At 46.9% G+C, this 22,231-nt stretch overlaps 1 protein-coding gene across 1 annotated transcript in view; it reads left to right on the top strand.

Annotated features, from left to right (window-relative positions):
• The first annotated feature begins 7,595 nt into the window (after nucleotides 1-7,595).
• Nucleotides 7,596-22,231, top strand: part of LOC147673963 (NACHT, LRR and PYD domains-containing protein 12-like) — a 658,153-nt gene continuing 643,517 nt past the window's right edge. Inside the window, exon 1 of the mRNA XM_086945051.1 lies at nucleotides 7,596-7,723. The gene's annotated coding sequence lies outside the window, so the exon portion shown is untranslated. The remainder of the gene's footprint in view (nucleotides 7,724-22,231) is intronic.

Raw genomic sequence — 22,231 nt, 5'->3', positions numbered from 1 at the left:
AGCACCCGGACACTCTCCGGGGCCCCTCCAAAACATGGATGCTTCAGCTGCCACTGCTGAGGTTCCTCATCAGTGCCGCCTGGCCAATTCTCTGCCCTGCTTAGACCAGCAGCATCGGGGTATGTCAGGGCAGCTTGCACCCATTGTCATCAACTTCCGCTGGCACCTCCGGTGCCCCGCCTCACAGCCACGCTCTAGGCCTCCAAGGTCGCGTGTCTCCTCAGCCACAAGGTACACCACGATCTCGATCTTTCCCCAGGTCCGACTGCTCACTACTCGATTCCCCACTACCATAGGAGGTTTTAGGGAAAAATTAGTCTGGCGAAACAGGATATTTGGAGAATTTTGAAGATGGGCTGAGCGGAGCTCGCCTAACACGCGGCCACCATGTTGGATCGCTTTGCCACTCCCCCCCTGAGTTATAATTTTGATAAAGATAATTAATGCAGCCTAGAGATCAGTCTCCCTATATCTTGGCGAAGATTCATCATTATACATGTATTTAAAAAGGGAGATAGGTCAGATCCCAGATGTTCCAGACCAATTTCCCTTATTGACTCCTCCATTAAGATCTTGGGAACGGGTGATCCTGGCCAGGTTAGCTGATTGGTTAGAACAAAAAAAAATTATTTCTCCTTTCCAATGTGGATTTAGATGGGGAAAAGGGACTATTGGTCAGTGCTTAAATTTTCATCTGATAATGGGAAAGTATGTAGTGGCTAAAAAAGGTCAGATGCACTTAGCCTTCATGGATCTATCATCTGCCTTTGACCGTGTTAATAGAACAAAATTGTGGGAAAAGATATAGGCCTTGATAGGAGTTTGGTGAGTTTTGTACACAAGCTCGGTCTAGATCTAACTGCTACAGTCAGATTTAATCGTGATGGGTCATGAAAAGCACCTATAAAATACACCAAGGGGTAAGGCAGGGCTGTATTTTGGCCCCGCTATTGTTCACCCTGAGTATCAATATTCTGAGCCCCGCTCTTTGTGGCGCGACCAAGGACATACCTCTGGCTGGATAATTGCAAATTCCAGCACATTTGTTTGTACTTTTATGGATATTTTTAATTCCGAATAAAGATCTTTGACTTGACTTGACTCCAGCACAAATATATGCTGATGATACTGTTTTGCTAGCCAGAACCACAGTGGGCTCTTGACCTCATTCACATAATTTATGATGTCGCTTGACATGGATATCAATTACTCCAAATCTCATACTATGGTGATTGGACAACAGAAGAATCCACATAAGAAAATATTTGGGGGTAAATTGGAGTTAACCAGAGTGGCATATTTCCCTTACCTAGAAGTTATTTTTGATAGGAGAACAACATGGGCTCCCCAAAGAAAGGTCAAGCGAACTTTGATGGCAAGATCAGTGGCCTCTGTATTTGACTTTGCGAGTAAACTGGGGCGAGACCGAATGTGGTAAAAATATATCAAGCCACATGCATGAGAAGTTATGGAAGTAATCTTTGGGGTTATTAGGATTGCAGTGAAATACAGTCAGTGAAAAAATATTTTATTAGGTGGCTACTGTATCCACCTACAATCAGCCTCCACTTTTATTATACATGAAGGAGTGACTCTTGAATTTATTTCATATAAGCTAGCCCTTTCCCGAATAGTGAGGTGTTCAAAATATGGTCAGTTTCTGATTTGAAGTTGAACAAGACAATCATAAGAGATTGTCTTGCCATGGATAAAGGCCTCTCCATTCTGTGGTTGCACTATATTAGTCTCCTTAGAGAAGTTGGGTTGTCCAGCCCTATTCGCGGTGTCTGAATAAATCAAGAAAAAAGATTTGACACGGATTAAAAAACATTTCATGTCAAGATCAAAACTTGAGAGAGAAGAAAGTGAACTGCAAAAATGTACTGTGACTATGTATATTCCATTGAAAACAGCCCCAAGTTTGGAGTCCAAACTAATAACGCAAGAAGGGACGTTGTATGATGTTAACCCATGACAAATATAAGTAGTAAGGGGCTTTATTTTGTGAACGATCTGAGAAATGTAATAGTAGTAGGTTTAAAACTATGAATTCTCTAACGAGTTCAACAGAGAAAAGATTTACATTGAGAACTTTTACAGACAGAAGGAAAGGTTTATACTTTGTCAACATTGTGGCAAACATGATAAGAATGGACATTACTTTGCTTACCGATGAAAGACCCTCTTACACAGATGTCTAGTTCAGAAGGGACTATAGAGGTGTGTTTTTCAATATGTACATTTGTTTTGAGTTCTCATTTGTGTGGGAAAACCCAGGTTCAAATTCTAAAGGGGTATACTTGGTGCAAACTCTGCTTGTGTGTCCCCAAGGCTTTGCTCTTCCTCATTTTTGAGCTTAATATTTATGGGAATTCGATTGCACAGATATAAGTTTACCCTATCTGTAAAGCATTTAATTCCGCATAAATTATAAAGACATTGTTAATGCAAAGCCTTTGTCAACTGCTGAAGAAAGGGAGATGATGAGTGGTGTTACCCCATGACAAATACGGAAGGAACAGTTTTACATCGTGAACTATTTGAAAAATATACAATAAGAAGGCGGTGCATTGTGAAGTCTCAGACAAATATAATTGGAATGGTATGTTTTCACAGGTACACCTGTAAATGTTACCCAGTAGATTTTCCATTTTACCGTTCGGCAAGCACAGGTTTGAAACAACTTACCAGCTTGAACAGGAGAGATAAACAAGCAGTGACCCACTCATCTTCCATAGCTTACTTGTCATTCCTGCATACGGGTAATGATCAATCCAACCACACACTGTGAAGAGTGTTTTATATAAAGTGGGTCACTGGAACACAGCTCCCAGAAGGAAGCACACATAAGTAACCCCCACTACAGTTTTAACAGGGCTTTATCAATATATTAATGCCTTGTTGTAGTGCAGTATATTTGGAAAATCATAATTACAGATGCAAACATTATGGTCAATGAAACAACTTTATTGTGTAGTTAATTAAAACCCTTACAATTTTAACATTAAATGTGCAAAATATGACAACGTACTTATTTACACTTTGAGTTGCGCTTACTTGACATTGCAGGGAGCAGTATTTCCTTATGTGGTGGTTTTCCTCACCATTGTAAAGTTTACAATAACAGATAATATTGTCCGGGACGATACTAAAATATTGTTAGGTTGAAATCTCAAATGAACCGTTATACATGTTACGTCTAAAGCACTGAAGTGGGGTCTGTATGCAAACTGATCCGGAAACACCACTATCGTGGCTTTTGGTGAATATGACACTGTGCCATTTGTGGCTACATCTAGACAAGGGTTGATGTGCAAAATAGCGAATTCATTCGACCTTCTGAAAATAGGACTTTAAACATATTTCATCTAAAAACCAAGACGACGCATTTGTGTCCAAAATGTGCCAAGTGTTCGCAAGCTTCATTCAAGTTCATTCTACGGAATGCTATGTTCAATTTGGGGGTGCCACTGGGTTAGAGTTTCATGTGCAAAAATTGCCATTTCTGTTTTAAAAGCATCCCTGCTAATAAATAATCTAATTTTCAAGCACAAATCTTAAAATAAGGCACTATCGGGCACATGCATCAATACTGCATTTTGCGATTCCTTAATTGCGAAAAATAAGGAATCGCAATTAAGGAATTGCAAACTGCAATGCATCAAGAAATCACTATAAAAATAGCGATTACTTAAAATTCCTTAATTTCGATTCTCCAATTGAGAATCGCAAATAAGGAATACCTCCCCATTCATTCCTATGGGCCTAGAGGCCATTAGGAATGAATAGAAAGACATTCTTAATTTGCAATTCACCATTAGAAATTCGCAAATTAAGAATGCAATTTCAAGGGTGCAGGCCTGCAGCCTTGGCTCCCAGTTTTCCCCTGCTGGGGGTGTTCCGGGGCTGGGCGAGTGTTGTGGGCTTGCACCCGTACCCCTGTGCACGCGTCTGCTGTCATGTGCTCTTCATGTTTGGGCGGGGTCCGGCCTGGTTCGTTGCCAACGGCCGTCCTGCCCTGCGTGCTTCTGTTGTGGGTCTTCCTTGGCTTCTGCTCTGGGTGGCTCCTTGGTTTCTCGGGTGCGCTGCTCCTGTGCCCCGCCCTGTTGGCTGGTTTGGGCTGCCCTGTGCCCTTTCCCTGCTTTATAGGTGCCAGTCTGGGTGTCCTCCTCGCCGTGCCTGCTCTTGCCCGGTGGGTTTGTTGGCGGGGCTTCTGGTTGTGGGTCTGGTGTCGGCCTCCCCTGGTGTGTGGGCCTCTTTGCTTCTTCCCCGCACCTCTTTGTCGGCTTTTTGGCTGCGGTTGGCTTTGCCTCAGCTCTGGGGCTGTAGTCTTCCCCTTCGGGCCCTGTTGTTGAGCTTGTGCGTTTTTTCCTGCTCCCGGGCGGGCTGCTTCCGGCCTGTGGTGTCTCTGGCCGTTGCTCTCTTGCTGGCTCTGCGGGGTTCGTTCTTCCCTTTTTTGGGTCTGTTCCCGCGCCCCCTGTGGGTTGTGCGCCTTAAGTTTCTCTGGGCTCCTCTCCTTTGGTTTGGTGGTGTCTGAGGTGTTCCAGGGTGCTGTTGGGGCCTGAGCTCTGCCTCTGTTGGGTTTTGCCCTCGGGGTCCCTGTGTTTATCCTCCCATTTGCTTGTGCGTATGGGTCACTGTTGCCTTCTCGGCTTGGGTGTGTCGGGTTTTTGTTGTCTGTGGGGCCCTTGGTTGCTTCAGGGTCCCCTTTAGGTCCTTGGTTGGGTCCTTTTCCTGGCCGCACGTTCTCTGCTGCTTTTGCTGGGGCCTTTTGGTGGATTGGCAGTGGGGGTTGCCGGTCTCCCTCCATGTCATCCTGCTGCTTCTCCTCTCTTGGTGGCCTGGCTGTGTCTGGCTCCGGTGCCTTTCCCTGTGCCCCTTCTTGGTTGTGGGTTTTTTGGGATTGGGTCGGTTGGCCTTTTGTCTCTTCTTCCGGGTCTGGTGGCGCCGTGTTGGGAGCCTCCTGGCTGGCAGGCCTGTCGGTTTGTCCAGCTGGCTTCTTAGGTGTTTCTGTGCCGCCTACTTTGTTGGGCTGTTGGCCTCCTTGTTGGTCCTGCCTGTTTTGCCCTTCTTGGGGTTCAACTTGGGTGGTTCCTTGGTGTCTCCTCTGTCCTCCTGGCTGGTGGGTCGGCTGCTGGTTGGTGGCAGTTCCTCCTTCTCTGTTCTGGGTTTTTGTTTCCCTGGTTCTGTGTTCGGCCTTCTGGGGTTCTCTCTTGGTTGAGCCCTGGTCTTGTGCGGGGTCTACTTTGGGTTGTGCTTTGTTGCTCTCCCTGGCCTCAGTTGGGTGGGTTGCTGGGTTCGTTTCCCTGTGTCTCCTGCTTTTGGGGGTGTGCCTTGGGCCTGGCCTCTTGGTGGGTTCCTGTGCCCCTGGTTCTTTCCCCGGTGTGGCGACCTTTCCTGTGGCTGTCCGGTGTCCCCCCTGGGGTTGGCCACTGGTCCTACCTGCCTTGTGGCCTGGGCCGTCTGTGCTGTTTCTGTGCCTTTGGGTTCCCTGTTGCAGCTCTGGTTGGCTGTGGGGGGGGGGGGGGCGGCTTTGCTTGTGTTCCTTGGCCCCTTTTCTTCCTGATTCTTCCTCTGAGTCGGTGGCTGTTTTCTTGTCTGGTTCCTCCCTCCTTGGTGTTTGCGGCTCTGCTGGTGTCTTCCCCTGGTGTGTTGGAGTTGGTCCTGTGATTGTTCTCTTGCTTTGGCGTGTCTCTTCGGTCTATTCTTTCTTTCTCTCGCCTTTTGGTGTGGTCGTTTGCGGGTTCCTGCAGCTGTGGGTCACCCTCTTCCCTGCTCTGGGAGGTTCGCTCTCTGTCTTGCCCCTGCTGTGCTCGTTCCTGTGCCTTCTGCCGTGCCGCCATGTGCGACCTGCTCTCGTTCGCTCTTGAGCGTTGGGCTGGGTTGGCCTGTTTTGTCCCTGGTGGGGCGGCTGCCTGGTGGTGCCTGGGGCTGTGGGATTCGCCCTTGGCGATGTTTCTTCCTGGTCGGTTGCCCTTCCTGGATGGGTTGATTCGTTGGGGTGCTTGTGCTTCTCCTGGGCTACCTTCCCCTGGTGGTTCGGGGTGGGGGGCGTTCCTTGTTTCCGCCCCTCTGGGTGTTCCCTTGAGGTTTGGATCTGGGTGCGGGGCCTCATTCAGGCTTGCCTGGGGGGTCTTGTGCTCTTTTGCTGTCCTTTCTTGGTCGTCCCCTGCTTGTTTTGGGGTCTCTGCTCTGTCGGCATGGTTGGGGGCGTGGCTGGTTGTGTGCTCTTGCCTGCATTTTCTTCTTTCTTGTGGGTTCCCTTCTGCTTCGGTTGGGTGCCTTTTTTCCGGTCGGGTGCCCCTGGTGTTGGTGGGTGTCCGGAAGGCCGGCTTGTTTGCTTTGGTATTCTCCACTATGTCAGGAATGGTACGAGGACAGGAGGGACCTGGGGGGTAATGTCCTAATACTTACCGGTAATCTTAATTACTCCTGGTCCTGTTGTCCTCTTCCCCTTCCTTACGTCCCTCCCTCCCTCCCGGGCGGCCGGCCTTCCGGTTTTTGGCTTGGTATTTTCAGGCTGCATGCTGGGCTGGTACAGATTATGTACTCACAGTGGGAGGGAGTGGGTTAGGTATCCCAGCAAGCTCCTGTTCTTTCTTTTTTTCTGTCGCGGAGATGGTTATCTCCACTATGTTCAGGAATAGGAGGTGGACAACGGGACCAGGAGTAATGAAGATTACCAGTAAGTAATAGGACATCAATGTGGATGGGTGGGTGCAGCCTGCCCGTGGACGCTAAGCAGGGGTTCCTAAAAGTAAATACAGACGCAGTTTGGCTTATTAATGTTCAGCTCAATCTTTGGCAGCCTCATTAGGAAAAGCGCATTGTCCACGCTAACAACCGAAGCAAGAGGCCCCTGCCGAGGAACAACTGTTGCTGCCTCGTTTCAAGAGTATGACTTATTTGTTTTTTAGTAAGTACAGGGCACGTCTTCCTTCACCCATGACCTCAATTACAATGCAGTGTTGATTGTTGAAGCCCGTATGGTGAGAAGAAAAGCATTAATACTTACAGCACTCTCACATCCCTCAGTCTGCACTCCTGGGGGCACTCACACAACTCGTACAAACTAGCAGCTGAGCCGGGTGACCTGGTAGCCATGGTGGCTGATAACTGAAGAAGCCTCTTCATTAATTGGCAGTTCACGTATGGTATTGTTCATGTGTGCCGGCACCAGGCTGTGTTGCAGCGTCCTCCTATCTGCACAGAGAGTGGATTACTGTAGGTGACAAACACGTCGGCGGGCCATAGCTTCTTTAATACTCTTTTGTATATTCCTCTTACTGGAATGTGGACAGCAGAGCTTCTGAGCTACATCTGCATCTGGGCTGATTTTCACTCGCATTGTACTTTTTACTTCATGATCTTAAGTTAACTACCATTGCATTCAGGTGTTGTTTACCTGGGTGTTTTTCATTAACAAACATTCGATGATGGTGAGATTCAACCACGGTATGATCAAGCATGGTAATTCACTTTATAATCTGGAGTGTGTAATACGACACTTGTGGTTCTGACGTTTGTTCACGTTAAAAATGTCGCGTGCATGAAGTGCTGTACATCCACCGCGCGAGCAATAACAGGCTCTACCTGTCCGCTTCACTATCTGGGTGGAGTTTGCCCCGTGACTTTCCACTCGCACAAAGAGCGTTGCTTTTCTGTTCTTTACGTTTCCTCATTGCTAAGAGGGGAGAAGGTGACAAGCAGAGGGATCCGTGAGGTAAGAAACTATTTACAACATGATCAGAAAACGGTGGTCAGGATTGAGTAGGTTACTAAAAAAAACATGATTTTACAGTGCTAACTGTCGCAGATTTCCCAGATAAATGAAAATTGCTATAAATGTACGTCTTGTTACTGTGAAAGAGAAAGTGAAAGTAGTTTGCTAAAAGGAAATGTTGTCTCCTTTCTTCTTCATGTTTTCCATATTCATACCGACACCTTTCTGTTATGATGATACTGTCCACATTTACTAACATGCTTTTACCTTATGTGTGCGTTTGCTGCTAATGAACAACGTAAAAATAAACCTAAGCAGTGGTGGCTGGTGAACTGTGAACGTGGAGGGGCGTACATACCATAACGATCCAAACAGAGTGAAGCAAGCCAGACCAACTTTTTAGTCCGTTCCGAAAGAACTTTTCGGAAAAAACTTAGCCCAGAGTTGCATTTTAAAGCGCAATGTGCACTTAATTTGGCTGAACCTTCAGACGTTCTGTATGAAATATTGCGATACTTTTGTGGTGTGGGAGGTAACCTTACTCTTTGGTAAGATTATTGATCTAGCGCTCCTCAAGAAAACTTTAATACATTGTAGGCAGGAGGTTTTGAATACAATCGACCTAAAAGGTGCAAAAATTCAATAGGAATTAATGACATACAGCACACGAACTAGAAGCATTTATTTTTGGTGATTTCTGCAGATTATTGCTGGAAAATCAATCAATCAAACAGGACTTGTAAAGTGCAACTATTCACCCATGAGTATCCAGGCGCTGAGAACCCTTCTGCTAGGGCGGTATCTGTTGAACAGACAGTTCTTGAGTGCTTTCCGGAATTCCAACAGAGGATGAGGTCCGGAGGTGAAGGGGGTGGGGCATTCCAGACCTTCTCAGCAAGGTATGAGAAGGGGCGTCCTCCACTGCTGCTTCGGTGGATGTGCAGAGTGTGACACAGGGAGAGAGAGGTGGAGTGTAGTTGTCTAGAGGGTTGGTGGAAGTTCAGGCAGTGGTTTTTGTACACTGGTCCTTGGTTGTGTAGGGCTTTGTAGGTGTGGATCAGCATCTTGAATTGACATCTCTTTTGAATGGGGAGCCAGTGGAGCTTCCTAGGGTGGGTATGATGTGGGTTCTCTTTGAGTGGTCTAGGATGAGTCTGCTGGCTGAATTCACTATGGCATGCAGTCTCTTCAGGAGGTGCAAAGTGAATCCTATGTAGTGTGCATTGCCATAGTCCAGCTGGCTGGTGACAAGGGCTTAAGTGATGGTTCGTCTGGTGTTGATGGGGAGTCATTTGAAGCTCTTACAGAGCATATGAAGAGGGAGGAAGCAGGCGGAGGAGACTGAGTTGATCTGGCTTTTCCTGTAGAGCTTGCTGTCTAGAGTAATGCCAAGGTTGCAGGCATGGTCTATCAGAGTGGGTGTGGGTCCAAGTTCAGAAGGCCCCCAGGCATCGTTCCACAGGAAGGCGTTGTTCACGAAGATCAGCACTTCCAATTTGTTTGTGTTGAGTTTTAGGCAGTTGTCTTTCATCCAGTCCATGTTGCTAGCCATGCATCTGCACAAGTTGGCAACTGTGGTGGAGAGGTCTTCTGAAAGTGAGAGGATGAGCGGAGTGTCATCGGCATACAACATGATGTTTAGTCCATGGGTTCTGACGACGTTGGCCAAGTGGATCATGTAGGTGTTGAACAGTGTAGGGCTGACTGACGAGCCTTGGATGCCACAGATGATCTTCTTTGGTTCCAAGTTAAAAGGTGATAGGTGGATTCTCTGGGTTCTTCCAGTGAGGAAGAAGGCCATCCATTTGAGGGTGTTTCTGTGGATACCAATGTGGTGAAGCCTCTTGATGAGGGTGTGGTGGGATATGGTGTTGAACGCTGCTGAAAAGTTGAGGTGGATCAGGACTGCCACATCTCCCAGTTCAAGGAGGGATCTGATGTCATCGGTGGCAACAATCAGGATGGGTTTGGTACGGCGGTTGGTGCAGAATCCAGATTGGGAGTTGTCCAGAGGATTGTTTTTCTCCAGGTGTTCCCAAAGGTAGCAGTTGATGGCTTTTTTAAGGACTTTGGCAGGAAAGGGGAGCAGAGAGATGGGATGGTAGTTCTTAAGTTAGCTGAGTTAGGCAGATGGTTTCTTGAGAAGGGGTTCGAACTCTGTGTTTCCATTCTTCGGGGAAGGTGGCAGTGGTGATGGATGCGTTGAAGATGGTGGTGAGCTTTTTGCTGCTCATCTTGTTCCTGTGGTTGAAGCTGTGGTGGGGTCAGGGGTCCGTGGGTGCTCCTGAGTGGATGGAGTTCATGATGGCTGTGGTGTTTTGAGCGGTACGCTGGTCCCATGTGGTGGAAAGGTGGTTGGGGTTTCCGTCTGTGGTAGCGAGGAGGATGAGGGTGTCGGTAACAATGAGTTGGGGTTTGAAGTTTTTGTAGATGGTGGAGATCTTGTTGTGGATGAAGTCTTTCAGGGTGTCACAGAGTTCCTGGGAAGGGGTGATGATGTTTTCAGTAGATGAGGGTTTGACTATGTTGAAGAGTTGTTTGCTGTGGTTGGAACTGGCTTTGATGTGGTCCACAAGCGCTCTGCTTCTTGTCTCTTTCAGGTGTTGGTGGTATTGGTTGAGGGATGTCTTAAATGGGGCTCGGTCTGTGAGCTGCTTGCTTTTGCGCCATTTCCGTTCAAGTTGTTTGCAGTTACGCTTAGTGGTGCTCAGTTCCAGGGCCCAAAGTGGCCTGTTTGGAGGATCTCTTTAGTTTGGTGGGCTTAATGGGGGCGACTCTGCCAGCAGAACTGGTGATCCAGGCAGAGAAGTTATTGACAGCCTTTTCTAGGTTGGTTGCGGCGTCAGGGCTAGAAGTGTTGAGAGCGTCAATCCACTATCCTTTTGATTCTTTGTCCCAACTGTGGTGTGAGGTGCTGGGTGGCCTGGGGGCAGTGCCGGAGGATCCTGTGATGGAGACGTGGACAATGGCATGGTCTATTCAGGTGAGCCCAGTGACATGGCTGTACTTAACTCTGGCCGAGAAGATGGAGCGGAATGTGTGTCCTGCGATGTGTGTGGGGTCAGTGACTACTTGAGTGAAAACGATTTTCTTGCTTTTGAGGAGGTTGAACATTTTGAAGTAGTTGAGGTGAAAGTTGAAGTCACTGAGAAATATGTAGTGTTTGGAGTCCATGGAGAGCAGGGCAATGAATTCTGGGATGGAGTCGCAGAAGCTGGGTTGAGGTCCTGGAGATCTGTAGGAGAGGGTGCCTCTGATGATGATTTTGCCATTGGAGTTGGAAGTTGAGGTGTTCCATGATCGGGTGGTGTCGTCTGTAGTGGTGGTGTAGCACTCAAAGGTTTCTTTGTGGATGGTGGCGATTCCACCTCTGTGTTTGTAGGGAGATCGCGCATATCAAGGCTTATATTCTGAATATGTCCTGGTGTCATTTTGTGACACAGGACACAATTCAACGGAGCCTACACGTTGTATGCATTATGTTTGGTGCAGCAACCTGCAGGCAGTGTGTGGGTTGTTTGGAAAGCCCTATAATATTGCAGTGGAACAACAGGAGGACAGGGAACTATGAAATGTATCCTGGTTGCAACTACTAGGCGCCCTTTCCTGGGCTTGTCTTATCCCAAGGAGCCCACATTTCACAGTCACATAACCGGGTCCACTCACACCTCAGCCTGCAAGGCGATGTCTGAAAGTATTTTGCTAGCTGTGATAAATAGCACTGCTTAGATCAACAGTGACAAACAGCCTTATGTGTAGGAGATACTGGCAACTGAAGCAAACTGCCTGGTGTATAAAGGCATAGTACCCCACCTTTTCATTCTTTAGTATCAGAATGATAAGACACAATCACCAAGCAATTGACGAATATTTGTGCATTCAATATTAGTAACAATGGAACATGCCCTAGCAAACTTCTTAGCCCTGTGGTCATCACTCCTTTCCTTCAACAGGGCCGAGATTTTTCACCTGAGGGTAATCCTTCTTTGCCCACTCATTGTCCTTCAGTACCATGGTTGCTATGCCGATTTCTATTTGAATGGCATGTTGAAACTCATGCAGTGCTACCCACTACTGCTAGTTCCACTTCCCTTTGAGACTCATATCTATCATTTACAATATTTTGCAGGCTTGAAATGACATTCATCACCCTATCTGTCACATCATATTTGACATCTGTGTGCCCCCCCCCACTGTTTCCTTTGGCGTGCATGGCTGCTACCCCTATCTGTACTTATCCATTTCTTTGCCTGTGTGCCTTCCTCTCCATCAACAGGCAGATGTGTTTTTTGCCCAGTCACAGCCGCCTGTGGCAACATCTGCAATATTAATGGTCCACCTCTAGCATGTAATTCTGCTCACTTAGAATTGCATCCAACACCTCTCCAATCCATGATCCCAGACAAAAGCATTGAACTCTCTTCCTCTGACAATGTGTTGGCCTGGGGCAAATTGGGCTAAAATGGAAATGATGTGCTTACCTTTGAGAGACCTTCCAGAGGGAAAAAAGTGGAATGTCTCAGTTGACGTGATTTTTGTCCTGAAAAAGTGGATTCACATGGTAACTGATATATAGCAGAAGAGGGATAATCAATGTATTGAGCTCCATACTTGGTCCTCGGTAGATATTGTTGGTGGGACATGGACAAACCTGTTTACATAGAAGTGAGCAACAATATAGGGGAGCAACACCCAGTTCATGCTAAGACAGACCTATAGAGCTTGCTTATTACTAAAGCCTGTCACAGCTGGCATCGCTTTGTGGGTCTGGCATAGTCAGCAGCCAATTATGTGAGCTAGGGAAGCAGCAGCCTGAACTTACTTTCCTGTCTTCCAACTCCATGGCAACCAGAAGTAGCAAGTGCTGGTCAGTCATTCACATTCCTTGAGGACTTGTTGATATGACTGCAGGCGGAGGATGAGAGAGAGAGAGTCATGGTTGTGGACTACTCTGATTTGCATCGAAGTAACATAATCTAGCTCAGTTAAAGTGTCCTGGTGCAGTAGATTTGCAGGGGACACTAAGGTAGGGCAGACCACTGTTTACATCCATTTCATTGTCATGCCATTTCTTTATGGACTTTTGTTTATGTACTACAATTTCATTATAAACCTTCTCCTTGTAAAATAGTAGTAGGGCTGGTCCGTCATCACCGCCTGTCCTTGCTAGCTTCAGTCACCACGCCTCATGGACCCACAACCATAACTGACTAGACGAAGTCTGTAAGCACTAAAAACGCAAAATTTGAACAGACATAAAACGATGGCCGCTAAAACTGGCACAGTACTTGTTAGACCAATTCACCTTGATGCACAATATACTTTAGAACTGTTGTAGAGCGCAACATCCGAGTTTTAAACAAAACACACTTTGATGATCTTTTAAACGCTGTTTTTATTCATTGCATTGTTATGGTATTTTACAATCATGTGTATGCTACGGTTTTAATGAATCATGCATAATAAATGTACTTACTTCTCATTGTTTGCCTTTTTATTGTAATTAATATAATGTAAAAAGTACATAAGCTATATATAAGGGATGCAGTTTCTCATCTGATGTACAGTATAAGGATATTGCAAGACACTGAGGAGTTCCATAATCAAATAGATGAAGGAGGCCAAAGGCCGAGGTTCTTTATAAGGTTATGGAATTCCTCAATCCTAAATAGTTCATGATCACACCTTAGGGTGGTAGGGACAATCAGCGGGCGCCATTTGCGAGCGGTCTAGCGCTCCGGCAGTCTCGCAGGACGCTTACTTAAGGCGACCATTTCTGTGGACAGCCTTGACGAGGTACCCTCACGCCGCTTTGCACTTTAGGCTTCCTGCGCGTTGCGCTATATTAGCCGCACTGCTGGCATTTTAACTTACCTATTTTCTTATTTGTGTTCGATTTAGTTGTTTTCCCTTGTTTTTAACTGGGTCTCATTATCCCCCTCACTTGCAGCATAATTGTTCTGTGCACTGCTGTTTAGCGGGTCCGGTTCCTGGGGCGGGGAACTACAGGCGCCATCTTAGGGTGGTAGGGACAATCAGCGGGCGCCATTTGCGAACGGTCTAGCGCTTCGGCAGCCTCGCGGGACGCTTACTTAAGGCGACCATTTCTGTGGACAGCCTTGACGAGGTACCCTCACGCCGCTTTGCACTTTAGGCTTCCGGCGCGTTGCGCTATATTGGCCGCGCTGCTGGCATTTTAACTTACCTATTTTCTTATTTGTGTTCGATTTAGTTGTTTTCCCTTGTTTTTAACTGGGTCTCATTATCCCCCTCACTTGCAGCATAATTGTTCTGTGCACCGCTGTTTAGCGGGTCCGGTTCCTGGGGCGGGGAACTACAGGCGCCATCTTAGGGTGGTAGGGACAATCAGCGGCGCCATTTGCGAGCGGTCTAGCGCTCCGGCAGCCTCGCGGGACGCTTACTTAAGGCGACCATTTCTGTGGATAACCTTGACGACGTACCCTCACGCCGCTTTGCACTTTAGGCTTCCTGCGCGTTGCGCTATATTAGCCGCGCTGCTGGCATTTTAACTTACCTATTTTCTTATTTGTGTTCGATTTAGTTATTTTCCCTTGTTTTTAACTGGGTCTCATTATCCCCCTCACTTGCAGCATAATTGTTCTGTGCACTGCTGTTTAGCTGGGTCCGGTTCCTGGGGAGGGGAACTACAGGCGCCATCTTAGGGTGGTAGGGACAATCAGCGGGCGCCATTTGCGAACGGTCTAGCGCTCCGGCAGCCTCGTGGGGCGCTTACTTAAAGCTCCCCTCAACGCGCAGCGGTTTCGTGCAGCGGGTGCTCCTTCCCTGCGCCTGAGTCGTGCCAGAGTCCTGCCCGTCTGCGCCCGTCAGCGCTAAGGAGGCGTGGGTTGCAGCGGGATTCTAAGCTCTAGCCTTATTGCCATGCCGTCGCCTACTATTACATATCTAAGGGAGGAACTTCTGGCCATCCGAGGTCGGATTACTAACTGCGGCCACACCCCTGTGGGCCCGCTATGTGGTCCTTACCGGTGTACATGTGGAGGATGGTCCTTAGACACTCCTCCCCCTATTCGAGCGTTGGAGATGCCATTTTCACACAAAAGAACGACAGGATTGCGTGATCTTAGCATTTGGAACTTAAATGTTAGATCATTGGTCAAACATCATCAGGAGATACATGATCTTATCAAGGACGAGTCCCCTGACTTGTTTTTCTTGACTGAAACCTGGCTGCAGGACACGGATACCTCTATCCTCAATTTGGCCTTCCCCCTGGAATATTCCATCTTCACGCTTAATCGTGCTTCTAGGGGGGAGGCATTGCGATGGCCATCAAGTCGTGCTTTCCGTGCAAGTGGAAAGTCTTAAAACTCCCAGGATGTGAGAGCGCTCTCTTCAAAGTTTCGATCAGCCATCACTTTACCTTCTCTGGCATGCTGATATATCGCCCTCCGGGCTGTGATTCTGCTTTCAGGGCAGCTCTCCCTGACTTAATTAGCACTGAGGCATTAGGATGTGCTAATTTCAATATTCTCGGAGATCTCAATCTCCATTTTGACTGCCCGACCTCCCCCCCTATCAGTAGTATTCTGGCCGATTTAGAGGCCTTGCAACTTACCCAGCTGGTCACATCTCCTACACATAGGGGAGGGCATATTCTTGATCCTTTTTTTACCAACCTAGAGGGAGCTAGGGCTTTATACCCTACTCAGATCGCCTGGACAGACCATATGCTGGTGAAAATGCTATGACCGAGGTCATGGTGGTCGGCAAGCAGGCGGAGCTAAGGGGTGACCGGTGGTGGTCTCCTGAATTGGGTGTGACCCCCTCTCCAGCATCGGAGATAAAAAATCTAGGGGTTTGGCTGGATCTGACCCTTAGTTTCATCTGCCACACCAGGAAGGTGGCGGCTACCTGCTATGGTATTATCAGAGGTCTAAGACCTATCCTGAAATTTTTCGACGCACCCACCAGGCAACTAGTGGTCCAAGCGTCAGTGTTGTCCCGGCTGGATTATGCTAGCTTGCTTTTGGCGGGGATTAATCAGTCGGATTTCATTTGGCTGCAGCGAGTTCAAAATGCTGCAGCCAGAGTGGTGATCGGTCTGCCAAGGCAGTGTTCTGTCTCAAACACGCTGCGCTCTCTCCACTGGCTTCCTGTGAACCAGAGGATCAAATTTAAGGTATTATGCCTTGCTTTTAAAGTCCTCAAGGGTTCATCTCCCCAAATATTGGAGAATTTGCTGGTACCATATGTACCCTCATGAACCCTCAGATCCCTGGGGCAAAACCTAGCAGCTGTTCCGCGCATCAGGCTGAGTAGAGTCGGTGGTCGTTCTTTTCGGGTGTTAGCGGCGAAGTTGTGGAACTCTCTCCCCCCTCACACCCGGGCCCTTGAAGACCTTCTGCAGTTTAGACGCGCCATCAAGACTATTTTATTTGTTTAGTTTTTATTAAATTGTATCTCTGTTGTTCCTTCTCTCCGGCCTTTTTAACTGAGTTGTGTTTTGTGTACCTTGCAAAGCGACGGGACGCCCCTTTGCTGGGGCAGCTGAGCGCGGTATAAGTGCGAATAACATAACATAACACACCATCACCTTTTCCACAAACCACTTAAAACCTTGGTGTGTCGCTCTTTCATATGAAAGAGCAAGCATGTCTGCAAACATGAAGAACAAAAGAAAACCTTTTGTGCAAGATTACACACATCAAAAACTTGTTAGATATTTGTTGCAAACAGATATTGAAAACAGTTCAATACAAGTCAGTTAAAAAAAATAGCGGCAGTAGCACGTAATGTGTAGAAACATGCAGAAAAATTCTAGCTTCTCTTTTTCTAAGAAGTGTAAAATGTAAACATATTCTATCTACTTATCATTGTAAGCTAATACAATAGAGCTGAAGAAAGAAACGTTCTATTATGCTACATGACCTGACCTGCCTTTCCACTGGCCGCTACCAACAATCATTGTGTCCACTAGACTGTAATAACTTATAAAATAGTCGAGTTCTGATATCTTTTTTTATAATCGGCAACTGGGTGCATCACAAGTCGCTGATTATGAGACTGACGTTTACACAGGTTTGCAGTTCCCATGTATTCTAATATGGATAACATTTTTAGAATGAGGGAGGGTTAAGGGGATGGGGTTAAGATAAAGGAATAAAGGTAAGTGGTTAAGGATAGGAGTTTAAATGTAGGAGCACAATTCTAAAGGTAAGGGGCAGAGGGGAAAGGGGCCAAGGGAATAGGGTAAGATGGTTAGCATAAGGAGTTCATATAGTAAAGGTAAGGGTTTAAAGGGACAGATAAGTATAAAGGGGTTATTGTAAGGGGCTGACAATGAGAGTAAGGTAAGGGGTTAGGATATGGGGTTCAGGGCAAGGGTGTTAAGGGAGCATATATCAAAGGGGATATGGGGCAAGGGTAAGAGGGTTATGGTCAGGGGTAAGAAAGTAAGGTTATGGGGTTTAAGGTGTAAAGCTGAGGGGATAAGTCTTTACAAGTAAGTTGGTAAGGGTTAGACATATCGGCTAAGGGTTTAAAGGTAACATTAAGGGTAAGGGTTATGGGTTATGGTTAAGGGAAAAGCAGATAAGAGATTAAATATGTAAAGGTAAGGGGTTATAGTTAAGATTACAGGGTTAAAGGTTAGGAGTTAAGGGGTGAGAGAATGAGGTTAAGGGCATAAGGTGTAAACACTTATGTACATCACAGTAAGGGATTGAGGGAAATGTTTAGGCTAATAGGGAAAGGGTTAAGGGTAAGGGTTTCAAGGATAAGATTAATGGGTTGGGGCAACCTCGGTATGGAAGGGAGGAACATTTATGACATTTAAGATCCAGTGGCAATCGGAAGAGGGGTTGGAGAACCTGATGATGTTTATGAGATGAGTGTTTTACTACTTCAAACACATTTCGGGCACAATTAAATGTTGTGATGGAGAAACACAAGCATTTCCTACGTGTACAAGCTAAAGGAGAGAGTTGGAAACTTTGTGTCAATGCTTAAGTCATTGGCTTAAACTTGTGGGTTTGAGCAACTAACGGATTCACTTATACGGGACCAACTAGTCCGTTGCACAAATGACACCAAAATTCAGGAGAAACTGCTTGCGAAAAATCAAAATTTGAAGAAATGTATAAGCATTGAGAACGTAGAAAATACATCAAGGTGAGTGAAGGGACTGGTAATTGGTTTTGCATCGCGCTCCCTAAGGGGGTCAGAGGAACGTTACTCCATGATCGAGCATGAGGCGCTAGCATGTGGGGCATCTATTATTTCAGATTCCATTGTTGGGGTTTGCCTTTCCTTGTGAGGACTGACCATAAACCTCTGGTTCATATATTTGCATGCAGGAATGTTGAGAATACCACTCCCAGGATAAGGAGATGGATTGAGGGACTGTGGGAGTACACTTTTATTGTGGAGTACTTACCTGGTTTGAGAAATGTTCCTGCGGACTACTTGTTCAGAATGCCTCTGGACATGTTTGGTCCAGATGGTGCTGAACCTTCTGTGTCATGGGTCAAGGAACCAGCTCTCAACAAATCTGAATGGCAGAGTGGCGTTGCCAATTATGACTCTAGAAAGATTGTTATGGACTTTGTGGTCAGTGGTTGGCCTTTCTTCAGAAATATTCCACAGTGTGCCAAAGTATTTTGGAATGTACGTGATGAATTATGCACTGTAGTGGAGGATCTCTATAGGGGTGAGAGTGCTTAAATACATATTTTTATCATTACCACTTTTTAAATACTGCAGGGATTTCGAAGTTGTGAATAGTTTTGAAAAAAATCAGTTCCCGTTTTTAGGTCTCACCAGAGACAGGGAATACACTGTTGCCTGCAATATATGTTGTTATCTCAGCAGGGGCGCAGATCCTGCCCTTTGTTTACCATTGGTTGGCTTTATCTTAACACTTATTACCTTGCTTCTCTTTCATCAGCTCTTACCAGTTTCTCTTCCTATTTTATTGTTTGTCCATCCTCGGAGCATGGCCCTGGGACTGCTTCTGTGCCCAGTACATGTCCTCCCACTGCTCATGCTCTGATTGAGGTACTTTTTATCTCTTTACGCTTCCCCCATTGAGTTGTCTGTCAGCATTGCTTGCTTCTGTCACTGTTGCTTATTCCCCTATCCTTTTTGCTTCTCCCGTTATAGTTGCTTTCCCCATTGTTGTTGCTTGTTTACAGTTGTTGTTGCTTCTCTGTCCGCCTCCTCCCTCTTGTGTCGTTGCTTAATCCATCGCTGCTTGCCTTTTGTTGCATATCCTGTTCCTATTGCTTCCACCACCCCATATTGTTGCTTGCCTAGTCCCACCGGTACTCCTCCTATGGTTGGCTTGAGAGCCTGCTCGCTGATTTCACTGCTCTTCAATTGCACATGAGCATTGGGCATGTGAAAAGATACAATCTGCATGAGGCAGGGCCTCGAAGACTGGAAACCACAATCGGCCCTGGCAAAGTGCTCGGCCGCCCCCCCTCCCCACTAGGGGGGGCTGGGGGTGCCACCGAGCTCTTTGCCGGGGCTGGTTTCCGGACGATTTTGTTACAGGGCCGATTTTGCAGCTATACTGTAAAAACGGCCCTGTAACAAAAACAGCCCCTAGCGGCCCAAAACCGGCCCCCACCCGTGCGGCGCACCGGGGATTGCCCGGTGCCCGCTATGGCCAGTCCGGGCCTGGCCTTGAGCATCAGTTACCAGTCATTTAAACAAATGGAGGTAGCTGGGTGATATGGCGCGCACACACACTAAGTAGACATAAGTAATCCAAAGTATTCGGCTTAATCAACAATAAATCCTGGGTGGTTAGCGGGAAGAAAATTCACCAATTCATCTTCTGTAGGAGCAAGTCCCAAACATGATCAAAAAGTCCCAAGCACTCCCAAAATAATCCAATGCAAAGTTCCTTTGTGTGAGTTCTGCCAAAATCCTTTATTCTTGTATAGCTTTTCAGAAGTCTTAATGTTTTCTAGCCAACACGTTTCATCTATGCTGTAAGTACAGCAGCAGACTTCATCAGGGCTATAATGATAAATATACAGACCATTGTAACTCCATATAGGGTCAGTATCAAACTGTCACCAGTGTCGTAGTGAACTTATCAACAAAGTGTACAAAACCCAGAGGATGAATACCCAGAGGATCAATAACCTGTGTTTTTATAATAGTAAACAACATAAGGCTAAGTTTGATATATTAAATGGTAATTGGCATGCATCATTAAGTCTCAAAGTAAATGAAAGAGAGTGAGAGAATTTTAGATGACTAGAGAAGAGGATGATCTATCGCCACGTAAAAAGTAAGCTAGTGTGGTTTCGGCGCACCTAACTTCAAATCAGTAGATAAACACGGGCTTACCGGAGTCAAGGAGGAGGACCTGTTACCACCGCAGTCGCGCCGTGAGGTGAACGGCATTTACAGCACCTGGCGAACGCCGTGAGGGGAACGGCCAGCACGCTCACAAATCGGGGCCAAGAACTACATCACCCAGAGGCCCCAGCCCAGGCGCCTGGCAGCAGCGTCATCAGGCGGCGCCTGGGACACAAAAGAGCAGCCGGAGCCCCGCAGCGCGGGACGCGCTTGTTAAACACGGGCTTACCGGAGTCAAGGAGGAGAACCTGTTACCACCGCAATCGCACCGTGAGATGAACGGCATTTACAGCACCTGGTGAACGCCATGAGGGGAGCGGCCAGCACGCTCACAAATCGGGGCCAAGAACTACATCACCCAGAGGCCCCAGCCCAGGCGCCTGGCAGCGGCGTCATCAGGCGGCGCCTGGGACACAAAAGAGCAGCCGGTGCCCCGCAGCGCGGGACTCGCGCGGGCGGACGCCGGGCTAAGCCCGGGCAAAGGGCGGGCCCACTACGGCCCTCCGAGGCCAGAGGAGGCTGGGCTGGGCCACCCCCCTAACCTCACTCCTGCACTGTAGAAGATACTCATATATTTTTACAATCATCTCATGCCCCGATTTCCCCTTACTCTATGTGAGTGGACTATCTCCAGTACCATCTAAGAACAGATAATCATTAAGTGCCACTTATACATTTCTGAATTCGAGTAGCATGAGGAAGGTAACCAAAACCACTAGGATGCCCACCCTAAGGTCAAATTCCAAACAGAAGGTGGTTACCCCTCAACCAGTTCCCACACTTACAGCGATTGATATAATGCTGCAACAGACTATAGGGGCAGTATCTACTGCAATAGCGAACACAGAAAGAAGGATGCCCTTACCACCGACGACATTTATCCAAGACTCACAAGATGTAGTAGTTGATCCCCTAGTAGCCACCATAGACGTTACTGATGATTTAGATTTAAGACTCAGTGTTACCTCCTCTTTCGCCGAGCTTCCGTGTGCTCAGGCCCCCACTGAGTCAATAGGGGATATAGAAAATACTCAGCCCAATTTAAGCACTTCGCGGGGTGGGGAGAAGGTGAACTCAAGCAATATAGAGACAAAAAGAGCCAGTGAAGCTCGCGCATACAAGAAAAAAAAGGGACAAAATAACACGTTAAATCACAACTTAGTGGCTCCAGTCACCAATTCTACACCAGGAATACCTTGCTGGGTGGCAAATATGGTAGCCGATCTCAAGGCAGACCTTGAAGATAGGATCATCGCCCACATCAAACCACTTATGTCAAAAATCGACAGACTGACATCCCTAATAAATAACAAAGGGATGGGTTCCACTAGGCAAGTGGAAAATGATGGCGCATTAATTAAAGGGGGGTCAAAAGGGGGTACTACTACTAACAACACATTAAAAGATAAGGTCACATCAGCCAACCAATCCACAGCTAATAGACCTAAGGAAGCTATGCAAAAGAACACTCCGACTGTGAAGAAAGCCCCTGCATCCCTGAACCCTAGTGCACCTAGTACCATCCCACAGGTCTAATTGAAGCAAGGAAATGGAAACCTCTCAGCCTCAGACGATAAAACCGGCCAAAATTCTTAAAAAAGTATAAGCACAGACACTCCCCAATTAATAAATCCAGCGGAAAAGGCAAGGTTGGCACGCTTCAAGACAATCAATCTTCCGCCGGAAGCTTTGCCTTTTGTGGTTGTATTGACAGGAGTGCCACCCCTGAAAGAGGGAAAAAATGAAACACAAATTGAACTAAAAAATAAATGTGTGCAATAGTTACAGTTAAATAGACTTTTACCTCCAAATATTTCTGGGGAAATACTCACGGTCAGAAGAGGGGAATGGATAGGCAGAAGTATAAAAACAAAAGCAGGGGACATTATCACTATCAACTTTAGAGACACGGCTGCAGTGAACTACATATGTAATGCACCCCCTAGTGGAAATAATACACAAATCCACCCTTTACATCTCTCATATTTCTACCCGACCATACCCCAAAGACAAATGCAGAGAAATAGAATACCTATGAGCAGGACTTATCAGCAAGCACCCCAGCATAGATCTCAACAATGGCAAACGCCCTGGCAAGGTACCCTAGATTTCGATCCTTTTCTACCCAGTACGTGCACTGGAATAGGTTCTGTG

Source organism: Lissotriton vulgaris, chromosome 12 (genome assembly GCF_964263255.1).
Source record: "Lissotriton vulgaris chromosome 12, aLisVul1.2, whole genome shotgun sequence".
NCBI classification, from domain to species: Eukaryota; Metazoa; Chordata; class Amphibia; order Caudata; family Salamandridae; genus Lissotriton; species Lissotriton vulgaris.
This window is presented reverse-complemented; position numbering and strand designations above follow the sequence as displayed.